The following is a 14517-nucleotide window of genomic DNA, read 5'->3' on the forward strand; positions in this document are numbered from 1 at the left end:
CACACTTTGATTTCAACCCTCCATATCTGTTCAATGACATTCTTTACATTTCTCTATCCTTTTTCAATTCTTCTAAGAAAAGTTCCTTGTTCCACAACTTCAGTCTACTAATTTGCTTCTTGGTTCATCCCAATCACTGAGTTCTTTTAGTTTAGCAATTATATGCAGATGTCAAAGTCTTCAGTTGACTCTTCCTCAAATTTGATTCCTTCTGCTTCATTCTCCAATCAGTTCAATACTTACTTTGGAAAAATTCAGTACTTACTTTGGACATTACTGTCTATCCTGTTGCCTCTGGTTTTGCTTTTTGGTTTAATTTCTCCTATCAAATTTTATTCCTCGCCAGTCTTAATATTTCTTCACATAAGCTCACATTTTATTTCCCTAGGACTAACAACTACCTTGAAATATTATCTCCTAAAAAAAAGGAAAACATTTAGGGTCTGTTGATTATCCAGGTGAGTAGAAGGAAAATGGTCTTCAAGGTTGGAAGTCTCCAAGATTGCAACCGGTATCCCACAACCCCCGGCAACCACCAAACTTTGGTGTTATAATTGCCATGAGTGGAAGGAAAAGGGGAAGAGAATTTTCAGGAGACACCCAGATGTTGTCAATACTTACTTTGTCTCCAGAGCTCCCCTGATGTTACCGTTCCACTTGGGCAGTGTGCAATGCCTTTCTGGCCCAGAGAGAGACAGGAAGATCATAGTGAGAACAACGCAAAGGAAAGAATGGATACACAAACTATCAGCCAATCCCTTGGCTCTTTGCCTTTCCAGTTGCTCATTCTACCCTGGCAGCCAAACACATTCATCTCCTTGAGGGTTCTTATATTTTTGTGTTAGTTAATGAAAAACAGTCGGGATCTATCAATCTTACTTTTCCCTGTATTGGCATTTCCACTGTTTGGGGGAGAAGAAAACCAACACCATGCAAAGCCTGAGCCAAAAGGGACTCCAGAAATACTAAGGCTACAAACAAGAAATTTGGTCATCAAAATATGTTTAAATGATAAGATAGAAGGTATGTACGACTAAGCGTGGAGTTGGATTACATGCTAACTCTTTTATTGGGCTGTACAGCTTTCTTGAGCATCCTCAAACCAAAGAAAGTATTTCAGAATCAATTTAATTTGATCAAGGCTCATCAAGGACACTAAACAGACTATCTGACTATGCTAGATAATTGCTCAAAGACTATCAGTCCTGGGAGGACAGAATAAATAGTCACAGAAATATACCCCATAAGACATAATCCCTACCCTCATTTCTATAGCTCTGTAGTCATTCCTTCCTTTCCTGGAAATGTTAAATCTTCACCTTCTCTACTTCATTCGGCCCTAGTAAAAAAGATATAGACAATAGTTAGGATAAGACATCTCCACAGATTCTCATAGCAAAGAGGTTACAATTCAATTTCTTCAGTGAACTCTGGGTAATCATCAATTACTCTGAGCAAGACACTTCCTATGGCTCAATTTTGGAAATTCTGGATCAGACAGGACAAAGTCAAGGCTCCAAAGGCAATTCAGTAGTTGTATAGTATCCTGTGAAAAACTGAGGGAATAAAATGTCTGTGACTTGAATCTCCTGGAGATTTACCCTTCAAGGGGCATTATTTTCACATAATGTAATTGCATCCATGTATTGGCCTAGTCATTTCTGAGTAAATACGTAAGGTGTGTCACATGCAAAGCCCAAGAACTCCACTGAGCCTCTCAGCTATGGAATTGGAACACAAAACCATCACCATAGATTGCTGTAAATAACAATTCCCACCATAATGAGCACTTTCTACCTTCTAGGATCCTAGATCTGAGTGGACACATGTGTCTATACCACAATATCAGTATGAAACATTTTTGCTCAACTTTCCCTCACCTCCTTCCATTCTCTACTCTTGGTCTATAAGCAGAGACTTATGGTCATGATTCTCCCAATGGGGGAAAATTCTCCATCTATGACAATTTTTTTAAATTTTCCAACAGACTAACTGAATCCCTTGGTATCTTCTGTCTTCTTCTAATGGTACTCTCATTCTCCCTAATGGTGAAGGTTGTGAGGAAAATTGCTCTACATGCTAACAAATTAGGAATTATCACCTCCCATTTTTATAGGCCTTACAAGTTAAAGCCTGTCAAACACTCTATAAGCAAGTGGTAACAGGTGAACTAGAATACACGTATTATATTGCCTCAAACAGTATTCTTCTTGTTCTCCCGAGCCCTCAAGTATTCTCCATCCACCACACAACATATGAGAAAGATCTCATCAACTGTCTTATATCACAATATCAAGAAAGCCTCTGTTTCACTACAGTGGGTTTTAACTACCTACAGTTGATTTATGCCATGCTTTGTCATTGGGTAGTTCCCCAGGCCAGTGCAAGATTACCATCTAGTGGTTGAAATAGTAGCTGCAGGCTAAACAGCCTCTCCTCCATGACTTTGACTCCCCCTACATCCACCCCTAAACTCCCTACCCCATCTAAGTTATACTCAACTAACACTCAACAATAATTTCCAAGATAATCAATAACATCCAATTATATAAAACACGATGTAATTTTTAGTTATTTGGAAATTCTGGTATCTCTGTCAATACTAATTCTGCCACGCCTGCAGATGACTCTTAGCCACCTAGAGCTTCCCATTGGACATCAGATTGGAACTACATTGCAGATACACAAAACTCTAGATAAATGCCACCTTAATTCCACTGAAGTTTTTCTAGAGTCAAACTTAACTATTTCCTTAGGATGGGGAAAAATAACTTTAAAAAATGATATGCATTCAGAGTCACCTCTTTAAAATATTTGCTGAAAATCTAGTCTAGTCAGCAAGTAATTTTAATTATTATTATGAATGTGAGGTATCCTAGATAAGCCTAGTCATCCAGCAAGCTTGTTTCTACCATTAGTCTATGAATCTTCTAAGCTCTAGCTGTACATTTTTGTTTTTGTTTGTTTTTGTTTTTGTTTGTTTTGTGGGTCATGGGCTTGAACTCTGGGCCTGGGTATTGTCCCTGAGCTCTTCAGCTCAAGGCTACTGCTTTACCCCTTGAGCCATAGCCCCACTTCCCATTTTTCTAGTGGTTAATTGGAGACAAGAGTCTCCTGTTCTTTAGTGCCCAAGCTGGCTTTGAACAGCAATCCTCAGATCTCAGACTCCTGAGTAGCTAGGATTACAGGGGTGAGCCACCGCACCCAGCTTAGCTGCACGTTTTTAACTAGACTTAGTAGATACCACACACTGGAACTTCAAAGTTATTATGTCCTAGATCACAGAAGAGTTGCTTTACCTCCAAACTCCACTTCACTTCTCATCATGTTCAGTTCTCCTTCCTTCCCAATCGAGGCCCCCAACTAGATGCAGCCAGTCAGTTCTGCACCTACAGTGCTCTCTCACACCTCAGTGCTCCATCTCTCTCCAGAATTACTAGCATAACTCAAGCGATCCTCCTTTCTCAGCAATGGCACTTCCCAGCAAGTCCCTGTTCCAAACACATTTAGTAAGAACCTACCAATGTGTCAGGGACCAGCCAAGAAGACCGCCTTGACCTGATGGGGTTTTTGAGGGATTACAGAGAAAGGTAAATCAGAGATGAGAAATGAAGAAAGGCAACAGTGATCTTCACCCTTGTCTCCTTTATTTAGCAGAGTCAGATGCCATGTCCCCACTTCACCCCTCATTGGATCATGAAACTAACAAGCAATGACAGAAGTGTTACCTGGTTATAGAACAAAGAAAGAATAAATACCTATATTGTTTTCCTACTCTTCAAATCTTGCTTAACTTTTGAGAGTCATTTTCATAAATTAAAAACTTTTTAACTTCTGAGGGTAAACAGAGTTAATTAGGCAAAAAAAGCACACAAGCCTTGCCATCGCTAAAATGGTGAGACAAAACCAGTTTTTGTTACTAGGAGGCAAATTAGCAGAACATCCCTGTTTTCATAATCTTGATGGAAACTAAAAACCTAAATTATTCTTCTTATTCTTGGAAGAATGAGCTCATCACATTGATGCTTTTGGAGCCTGAAAAGCAATCAACAGGGCTAGTATTTGTTCATGTAGGAATTAATTGCTGATTTTTTTAAATTTTCTGTATCTGTGATTGGTTTCCTCATTTTTTACTCATTAAATGTTTATCAAACATTAATATAGGGTGGTTTCTGCTATATAAAAATGGTATCATAATAATTTTTGAGAAATCTGTGCTCTAGCCAGGATTATACCTGTAATCCTAGCTTTTCAGGAGGATGAGCAGTGAAAACTACCATTCAAAAGTAGCCATCCTGGGTAGAAAAATCACTGGTACTCTCATTCCCAATTAACCACCAAAAAGTTGGAAGCAGACGTGTAACTCAAATGGTAGAACATAGGTGAGCAAAAAGTTAAAGGACCGCACCCTGAGTCCAAATCCTAATACTAGAAAAAAGAATGGAAGGGAGGTATGAAAGAAGACAGAAATCTTCATCCTAGCATAAAAAGGCATTGTGATAAAGGTCGGTGAAAACTATAAATAGAATCAAACCAAGTTCTCTGTGGAAGGATCTGTGGGTCAAAGTAGGTAAGAGTTGGACAGAGTCTTGAGGGGTAAAGGTTTTCAGTCAAGATGAGAAAAGATATTTGAGACAGAAGAAAAAAGATGTGCTGAGTCTGTGGCACTATCCATCAGGACAACTTCCAACCTGTGGGGAAAAATAAAACCCTCCATCAGAGCACAGAGGGGAAATGGACCAGTTATCATATGAAAAGAAAGATCAGTATTGTTGTGCTCGCCAAATGAGCAGATTGTGAAGCTGGCTTGTTTGACATGGACTCAAATGGCCAAAGACCATTTGAACAATATGGAGAGACATATGCAGGAGTCTACTCCAAAAGCATAACCACTCCACAATCCCTCCCAGGCCTTAAATTAACATATCATCAATGTGTCTAGTTTTTTTCCAAGGCAGCCATGAATTTATTAAAAGAAATTTTTGTTCTGCCTGCCAGTTTGTATTATCTAGTGTTCTGCTATTTGTGTTGTTACCACAGCAACATTTGGAGGGATAAATGTGGCACAGGACATGTGGTGCTGTCAACATACTGCTTTGTGGGGTACTTTCAGGTATTATTTCTACCAGAAGAGTGAAAGATAATGTCAAAGGATGACTGTCTAATAGGAATCAAAAAAAGGAGGTAAACGAGGGGACCCCACTAAAGAAGAACCTCGTGAACTCTTTCCTGTGGTGAAGAATTAATAGCTCTCCAGAAAGTGCGTGAGGTATCAGTGGATTAAATGCTAATGTTGCGTCTGTCATTTGACCCTCCCAAAAGAGAAGCAGTTGTCATTTGCTCTCTGGCCATGGTCACTTTTTTGTCTAGAGGTTCTGGGATTATCGATGAAACATACCCAAGAAGTGCTGGGTGAATGTACCAGGACTTTAATTTGATCCCTAAGTAAACAGGGGAGGGGAGAGAAGGGGAAAGGAGATGAGAGAAGGATAGAGAGAAAAGGAAAAGAGGGGGACCAGGATCTTCAAAGCAGATACTATAATAGCAAACATGCTGGGCCCATACCTGTAGGATGTAAAACACCAAGGAAAACTTGGCTGTCACGATAGACTTTGGGTGATACTGATGTGTCCCCATAAGTTCCACTGTAGTAACAAATGTACCTTGATAGCAGAAGGGGCTGTGGATGTGAGGTAAGGGGCAAATAGGAGCTCCCTCTATTTCTACTCTATTTTTCTGTGAACCTGAAATGGGTTTTTGTTTTGTTTTGTTTTTGTGGGCCATGGGGCTTGAACTCGTCCTGTCCCTGAAGTCTTCAAGGCTACCACCCTACCCCTGGGCCTGGTTGTTGTCCATGAACTCTTCAGCTCAAGGCTACTGCCCTACCCTTGAGCCAAGCCCCACTTTCCATTTTCTAGAGGTTAATTGAGGATAAGAGTCTCAGTTTCTTTTGTGACCAGGCATGGCTTTGAACCTTGATCCTCAGATCTCAGCCTCCTGAGTAGCTAGGATTATAGGCGAGAGCCACCCGTGCCCGGCTTGAAATAGTTGTTTTTTTAAGGCTTATTTGTTGGTTAAAAATAACATTCTATAGCAAAGATATGGAACCAACCCAGATGTCCCTCAGTTGATGAGTGGATCAACAAGATGTGGTATTTATACACAATGGAATTCTATGATGCTGTCAGAAAGAATGGCATCACCCCATTTGTAAGGAAATTGAAAGACTTAGAAAAAATCATATTAAGTGAAGTAAGCCACCAATAGTCTCCCTCATTTGTCATAATCAGTACAAACCTTGGGCTCTCCTAGCAGAGATTTACAATAGAACAAAATCTAGAGACATTAGGCCAAATAGTGCAACACTAAATGTAAGGACTTCCAGGATAAGGAAACAAAAGCCATATAAAGAGTGACTGTTGTCCTTAATGTACTATGTTATCACTCATCTCTTTTGCTGTCCCTTGGTTATCTCATATTGTTACAATTTTTCACCTTGTTATCTGATACATTTTATATGTGCTTAATTGGTTATTTGAAATTGGATAGGGAAGGGGGGAAATCAAGATAAGCTGGGGGAGGGTGAAAGGGAAATGGGAACCATGTCATGAGAAAGGGTATCAATGTTTGTGAAGTTATGCACCTTATATCTGCTGAATATAATGTAACCCTTCTATTAATCACAATAAAAAATTATTTAAAAAAATAACATTCTGGGCCGGGAGCGTGGCCTAGTGGTAGAGTGCATTCCTAGCATGCACAAAGCCCTGGGTTTGATTCCTCGGTACCACATACTCAGAAAAAGCCAGTAGTGGTGCTGTAGCTCAAGTGGCAGAGTGCTAACCTGGAGCAAAAAGTGTCCAAGGACAGTGTCCAGGCATGGTTAGGTTGCAAATTTGGATCTTAAACATGAGACCAGCCTGAGCTATACTTTGATGGCTTCCATAGCAAGACCATACCACAAATAAAATCCCAAACACCCTAAAACATTACAAAATAAAAAATAACATTCCATTCTAAACAATGAAACAGAATTAGAGGTACATCCTCTTGTTCAAGGTCCCTTCCCTGGGGCACTGTGGAAATAATGCTACAGTAGAAAAGAGAGAAGTAAATACATAGATTCCTGAGAAAAAAGAATGTATAATCTGAAAGGAAAAGAGAGAAAAAGATAATATCCATTAGATATCCATTTTCTAATGGATAAACATGGTAAGTAGATTATAGATGATAGACAGACAGACAGACAGACAGACAGACAGACAGTAATTGGGAAAATATAGTTAGCTAACGTTACTAGGTAAACTATGTGCACCCATGAAAATTGATGGTAGTTTGTTATAACACCACGGTTCTTCTCTTCATGGGGCTCGCTACCCAGAGAACAATGTCCAATCAGCAAAAACACAAACAAATTTCTAAGTGGAAAGTATCACAAAGAGGAACATATATCAATAGCCTAACTAAAACCAGCTTAATTTTTGCCTTGATATGGATTTTTCTGTGGAAGTGATGTTAGTGCATTGTAAGACAGCATTCCAAACAGAGAAAGTCCCTGAGGTAGGAAACCTCTCTATTTCACTGAACAGGGTGAGATCAGGGTGAATGAGAGGAGAATGGGGAGGTGAGCGAGGCTCAGCTTTCAGATCTTTTAATGCCAGGGGTACTGGAAAGCCCTTAAAGGGCATTAGGTACTAAGGGGTTATAATCTACTGGAGGTTTTAAGTGTGTGAGTGAATATTGGCTCATTATGATGAAACAGAAGACTAGAGGAAGAAGCCTTTGGGCTGGGGCTTAATTATACCACCCGTCAAGAGCTCCAGCTATCCTGCAGATACAAGAGCTTCCAGACCTTCTGTCAGTGGGGCAGTAGGGAAAGGGCAGCAGAGAGGGATATAGGTTTTTCCATTCATAGAGAAAGAGAAAAGGAAACAATGGAAAAGGAAAAATATTTTAAAGGACAGCTACCTCTCTCCTTCCTTCCTTCCATCGAGTACATTGCTTTTATGATAGCCACTGCAATGCCACCCATTACTGTTGGAGTTAGTCTGGGATTCGTCAGCAGTCATTTGATAGCCAGGATCCAAGTGAGGGAAGCTCAGGCAGGGGAAAGAACTAGCTGGTGGTAGAGGTAGAAGACTTCAATCCTCCACATCTTCCCTTTGCCAGTGCTGACCTAGGAACCAAGAGATGGCCTGAGGCCCTGCTCTGTTGCGATGTAGCTCTGTGATCTCAAATGGAACAGTCACTTCTGATCCCTTGACTTCATGATCTAAAAATTATGAGAGCTGAACTAAATACCTGCCAAGGGAGGCATTTGATGCTCTTGACTGAAAGAAGCTCATCAAGAGACTGTGAGGACAGGCTCACTATGGGGGCGGGCTCACCACGATGACAAGGTCACTACAAGGACAGGCTCACCATGGGGATAGGCTAGAAGAGCGAAGAAGGAGGGCCTGATGAATTCTCAGTACACTTAAAGCTTGTTCTATCACTCCTTCAACATTAAGACGGAGCATGTTATGGAATAGCCCAGAAGCTAGGAAGGTACAAGGAAGCCCAGGCACTCTACTGCCTATACTATACACAGCCTTTTGCTTTATGTCTTTTACCTCACCATGCCAAGGTGGCAAGAGCCACCATCCTGGTAAAGCAGAGGTTTTGGCTCCCAGATTTAGACTGTCCAGATCACAGAAGTCATTGATGATAGTCAAATTGTGTAAAAAATAAGAGCTCAGGGACAATGTCCAGGCCCTGAATTCAAATCCTACCACACCCACCCCCCCACACACACACTAAAATAAAATGCACTAAAATTGGATTTTCTAAATATACTTGAACATTTTGACACAAAAACTAGATGACTGAATAGCCAAACTATGATTGGCAAACTATGGCCCTACTGTTTATGCTAAAAAAAAACCAAAAAGCAAAGTTTTACTGAAGCACACATATGCTCATTTTAATATATTATCTAAATGCTTTGTGTTAAGATACAAAATAGTCAAAACAGTGACTGCATGGCCCAAATAGTCAAAAAAATAAAAAGTATCTTATGAATTACTTGATTATTTTTCTTTTGCCAGTACCAGGGCTTGAACTCAAAACTTTGCACTCAAGCCATGACTCCAGTTTGTTTGGTTTTTTTCATATATTTTTATTGTAATTAATAGAAGGGTTATATTATATTCGCCAGATAGAAGGTGCATTACTTCACATACATTGATACCCTTTCTCATGTCTTATTGCAGGTTATTTTATAGCTGGTGTCTCTTAGACTTATCTGTCTGGGCTGTCTTCAAATCACAAATCTCAGCTCTAATCCTCCTTAGTAGCTAGGATTCCTGATGCTCACTGTACACCATGGCTGTAAAAGATTAAAGATAATTCTTACCTATATACAACAGATTAGACTAACACTGGCACACATTAGTATTGTCAGTCCTGCCAATAAGCCAATTCTCAGGCCTCAAACCAGACCGTGACACCAGATGGCCAGTGTTAACCAGTTTTCAGGGCTGTCCAACAGGTCTGGCTGTGGTGGTACAAGTGTTATCATCCTCTACACAGTAGCCCTCAAGCACATGTGATAGTGACATTTTAAAATCTTGCTCAAGAGATTGAAAACTGAAGATTTTATTCCCATTTTAATTGATCTAAATGGAAGTAATAGAATATAGCTAGTGACTCCTATATTATAGAGCTCAAGTGTTGATACATGAGCCAGTGGCAGGCTGGTAAATGTTTCATCACAAAATAAGCACATGCATGTTCACACAGTGTGTGTGTGTGTGTGTGTGTGTGTGTGTGTGTGTGTGTGTGTGTGTGCGCGCGCGCGCACGTGCACGCACGTTTCAGGTATAAATACTCTTCCTATGCTAGATTGCCATTTACCAATGTGGCATCACCACACTCAGAGGTAAGACACACATAGTCGTGGTTGTTGTTGGCCAAGTGCAGCTGGCTCAAGTAGGCCAATGTTTAGCCTTCAGTTTGAACTATAAGTGTCTTGGCAGCAATGCACAAATAAGGGTTTGGAGCTCAGATAAGCCAGGAAGCAAATAAAGAGCACACAGTATCCCAAGCAAATCTGTCCCAAATGTAGGGAAATACCTGCAGGAAGGAAATGAGAGAGCAAAGCTCCATTCTACAAAACGGCCTCCTGCACCCTCGCCTCATCTGGTTTGAAGAATGTGTCTATCGAGCCTGCTGCTGTTCCCCAGATCTGCGACTGCTGATATCTCAGAACAGATGGACACAATGTGAACTAGTTCTCAAATCTAAAATGGTGAAAGGCAAAAGCAATTATGTTAACAATAGAAATTATTCCAGAAGCTATCCTGCTTCAAACCTACTGCCCTTAAAAGAACCAAAATGCAAGGGAGAATAGTGATAACCTAGAAATACACATACCAGCCAAAAGTAACGTGACACACCAGCAGAGAAGCAGAGCTCTTATAGAATGGCAAAGCCTGGACTCCCTTTTCCCTTATTCCAGCGTCAGTCAGCTCTGAAACTTTGAAGCCTGGGATACATATTCACAGCAGCCACTCCCTCTCCCTGGGCCCTGTGTAAGATAGGGAACAAATGAAAAGAGAATATGAGCCATCTGGTTCAGGACACAGTGAGCACTGGGAAACAAAGAGGAGGAAGAGAAAGATGTACTTGATGGAAGGAAGAGAAGAGAAGAGTAAGGAGGGCAATTAAGAAATAGGAACAGCAGAATGGGCCAAAACTAGGTAGAAGCAGATGCTAAAAGGAGGTATCAGGAAAGGAGACAGAAATGAGTATGACAAATATTTACTAACCTGAAATCACCATGCCAGGTATTATGCCACAGAGATAGTGCCCAACACCTGACCTGACCCATGTGTGTATGTGTGTATGGGGGGTGGGGAGGGAGCGGGAAAGAAAGAGACAGAGAGGAGACATTGAGAGATACATGCAATGGATGGGAAATTAAAAAGCATGCAGTTAGCTAATGGAGAAAAGGAAGTTCTGTACCTAGGCCATCCAGGTCAGTCCTAGGAGAGCCATGATATCTTCCTAGGAGAAACGTCATTTAAAACCAAAATTCAAAGATTATGAGGAAGACAGGGATGGGGGGAGAGGGAGGAGGAAGACAACCAGAATGGCATATACAAAGGTCTGGGGTGAGGAATGGGTAGTTCATTGGCATCAGGACTGCATGTCCTAGTTGACCTGGAACCTCCTGGTCTGTTCTTTTGGTCCAGGTGGAATGGTCAGTATCTATCAACAGACACACTAAAAGTGTTCATATTTTGGATAAGCTATAGGATCCTTCCATTCTGTCACAGAACTTAGAAGGAAAAGGTGTACAAAGAGAGTAAGACAGGGACCCCCTTTCCCAGCCACCCATTCTCCACAGTGAAAGAAACTCATTCAGAGTCCTCTGGTCTGGCAACAGAGTAAACATAGACCGGGCATAATGGAGCAGTGGCAAGCTGAATTAAGGGCAGGCCCCACCTATGCATTTTATGGGTGTGGTAGGAAGAGAAAAGGAAAGAGGGCAAGACAAATCTTTCTAGACCCCAACTCTCACAGAAAGAAAAAGGAAAGAAGCTTCACTACTGTGGAGCAATTAGCAGAAGATTTTAACCCCCCGTCTAAAGAAGTTGGAGGAAACTTACAGGAAAATTTAATTTTAGAAAACAGACAAAGACAAGCAGATCCAAAATAATCTCTCCCTCCTGCAACAAACACAGGGCTCAGATTGGGTGGAGAGGCCAGAGGGGAGCTGAGATTCCTGAAGGGTTCTGTTGCCATCACAACGGCAGAGAACGTAACCTCTTTATTACTAGAGCCGGCAATTATGGGAGTGTGCTTCAAAACCTAAGCCCTTTTGTGAGCTGGAGTTGATGGAACAATAATAAAAGGAAGACAATTCTTTTAGCACCAGGAAATAAGTGTTAGTTTCCAGACAACGCTTATACTTCTGGATGCCTGGGTGACAGTTTTCAGTGATCACCATAGAGCCTGGGAAGAGAAATGGTGTCATCTGTTCAAGGTGACCCAATGCTGGTTTGGCCTCCAGTGCTTACATCAGTAGAAGTAATCTGGAGAGACTGAGCTAGGTCATTGTGGGACCCCAACTTGTCCCAGATGACTGGTTCCTACTAACTGTCCCCTAGGAAGGTAGGCAAACTGAGGCCACTAGCCTTTGTGACTTTGGTTTGAATTCTCAATGAAGCCTCTGAAAGCACCTCCCTGCTCAGAGCCTCAGCTCTATTGTGGTTTTGTGACATTTCCAAACTACCTCCAGTATCTTGAGAAGTACCCAGGGGCAACCTGTACCAATGGCTGCCTCCATTCTGAGGTTTACTATGGCATCATCAAATTATGACATTCCAGCACACACCAGTCAAGTCACACTGACCAGAGACATGGAAAAGCAAACCAAAACCCATTTTCAAATTAACCTTGCTTATTTTTATCAAACTCTGAAGAAAGAACTCATGAAGATCCCTTTCCATTTCCATTTCCATTTCCATGGACTTCCTCCCTCCTACAGTTCGGAAGGCCTCTCTAACTCAAACCTTTCAGAACACTTCTCTCAGCTTCATCCCAAACCCTTTATTTCCCTTATCCTTTCAGAGTGATGTTGGACACACAATTCACCCAGAGTTATTAGATCTAAAATCTAAGTGTAATCTTGTCCTGCCATGCAGTTTCCTAATATCCAAGTATCACTTTAGGAACCAGGGCAGAAGTAGCTTTGGGTTTCTGATCAAATCAATCATTTATCCCAACAGGAAAGTAGTGGTCCTTGCTGACAGGGCCAATTTCTGTCTTGTACAAAGAACAAACTCTAAGGTACTCCTTGGCCCCTCCCCACCTGAACAGATTATTTATTAGCATAGCCCACCATTCCTTGGGACTTATCTTCATCTAGGACAAAAACATACACCTGTCAGGTGCCAGTAACATGCCTATAATCCTAGCTACTCATAAGGAAGAGATCTGAAGATCATGGTTCAAAGCCAGCCCAGGCAGGAAAGTCAGTGAGATTCTTTATCTCTAATAAATTACCAAAAAGACACAAGTGTGTTAGAGTGCTAGCTTTGAGCCAAAAAACTTCAAGAACAACACTCAGGCCCTGAGTTCAAGCCTAGGTCTGCCCTCCCCTCTCTCTTTCTCTTCCTTTACACACACACACACACACACACACACACACATACACACACACACACACAGCTTGACCATAGGTGAGGACCCATCCACTTAGATATCTTCTTAGAGAGGTAGGTAGAAAGCTGTGGAAAGCTCAGCCTTTAGCCTCAGAATGACCAGGATTTTAATCCTAGATCTTTCATGACCTTCAAAGTAAAACTCATACAATCAACCTTTTGGGAATTGCTGTAAGGATAAAAATGAAATAGTGTATGTAAAATAGTCCACTAGGGTGTCTGCTATTTTTATTTTTCATTATCATGGCCACTGGAGGGGCTAGCAGCTGCCTGGGTGATGCTCTCTTCAGAACCATTTTTCAGGTACATTCTGCATCTCATCTCCATCAACAGCATCTCCTTTTGCTTCCTAGGTGGTTTGTGTACAGGCTTCCCATCTCCCCTTGCTCTCAGGGGCTTGGATTCTCCCACTTCTATCACTGATAGATGTGTGTACCCAGTCGTGATGACCTGCTGGCTACCCCTGCACTGATGCTAACCCTTCCATCCCCTCTGCCCAAGGCCCACCACATCTCATCCCCAAGCTACTGACATTGCTTTGGATTCAAAATGAAAATTTGTCAAAGGGGTCTATCATGAATTGCTCATATGCAATTCCATTGTGAAAAATGCCTCTCTAAAAATGACAATAGTAGTAAAAGATATTAACCAGAACCGCAATTCCCAATTTCTAGTGACCAAAAAACACCTTTTCATTAAATGGAGGCTCTGGAAGGCAAAATAACAACAACACAATTGTTATCATTAAACAGGCTTAGGATGAACAAGTCCATGTAACATTTTCCCACTCACAAAGGCTGGTGGTCAGAGGAGGAAGGATAACCTGCAGGAATCCATAGAGAATTCAAGCTGCCCTGTCTTCCCACAGTGAAGCCTCCTCCTCACCCGACACAGGTCACCTCTAGATCAGCTTGAAAGCTACAAGTGAAGCCTGGGACCTGGAGAAGAGTTTCAGGGAGCTCATAACTAACCAAACGAACCCCCTGAGACAGACTCCAGGGCTAGTCAAGCATGCTGCTTCTTTCTCTTCTCAGAGCCCACCCAGGATTACCGCTGCTGTTGTATCCAGCTCAACAACTTTGGCATGGCATCCCAAGATCCTCTCTAGAACAATGTGGCCCTGCTTTCCTTCTCTGTGCCCCCCTTTTCCTCAACACCACTCTTCTTATTAAGGGGTAAACCCACTACCTACAGCTACTACTTCCCACCTCAGTTCTGCCCACAACCACCTTTGCCAACCCTCAGTATGGCCTCCCATCTCCAAACTCTTAGAGAACTAATGTTATCATTTGTTCCAGGTTTGTCTCTA

General features: G+C 41.6%; 1 long non-coding RNA gene across 1 annotated transcript; it reads right to left on the reverse strand.

The window, feature by feature from the left end:
• Nucleotides 1-1252: 1252 nt before the first annotated feature.
• On the reverse strand, nt 1253-11727 carry LOC150060768 (uncharacterized). The gene is made up of 3 exons (XR_016536161.1): nt 11652-11727; nt 10114-10280; nt 1253-1339 (listed from the first exon to the last, which is right to left on the reverse strand). It is a non-coding gene; the product is annotated as an uncharacterized LOC150060768 (long non-coding RNA).
• Between the last annotated feature and the right edge of the window lie 2790 nt (nt 11728-14517).

This window comes from Megascapheus bottae, chromosome 7, assembly GCF_031878675.1.
Source record: "Megascapheus bottae isolate mThoBot1 chromosome 7, mThoBot2.hap1, whole genome shotgun sequence".
Lineage (NCBI taxonomy): Eukaryota > Metazoa > Chordata > Mammalia > Rodentia > Geomyidae > Megascapheus > Megascapheus bottae.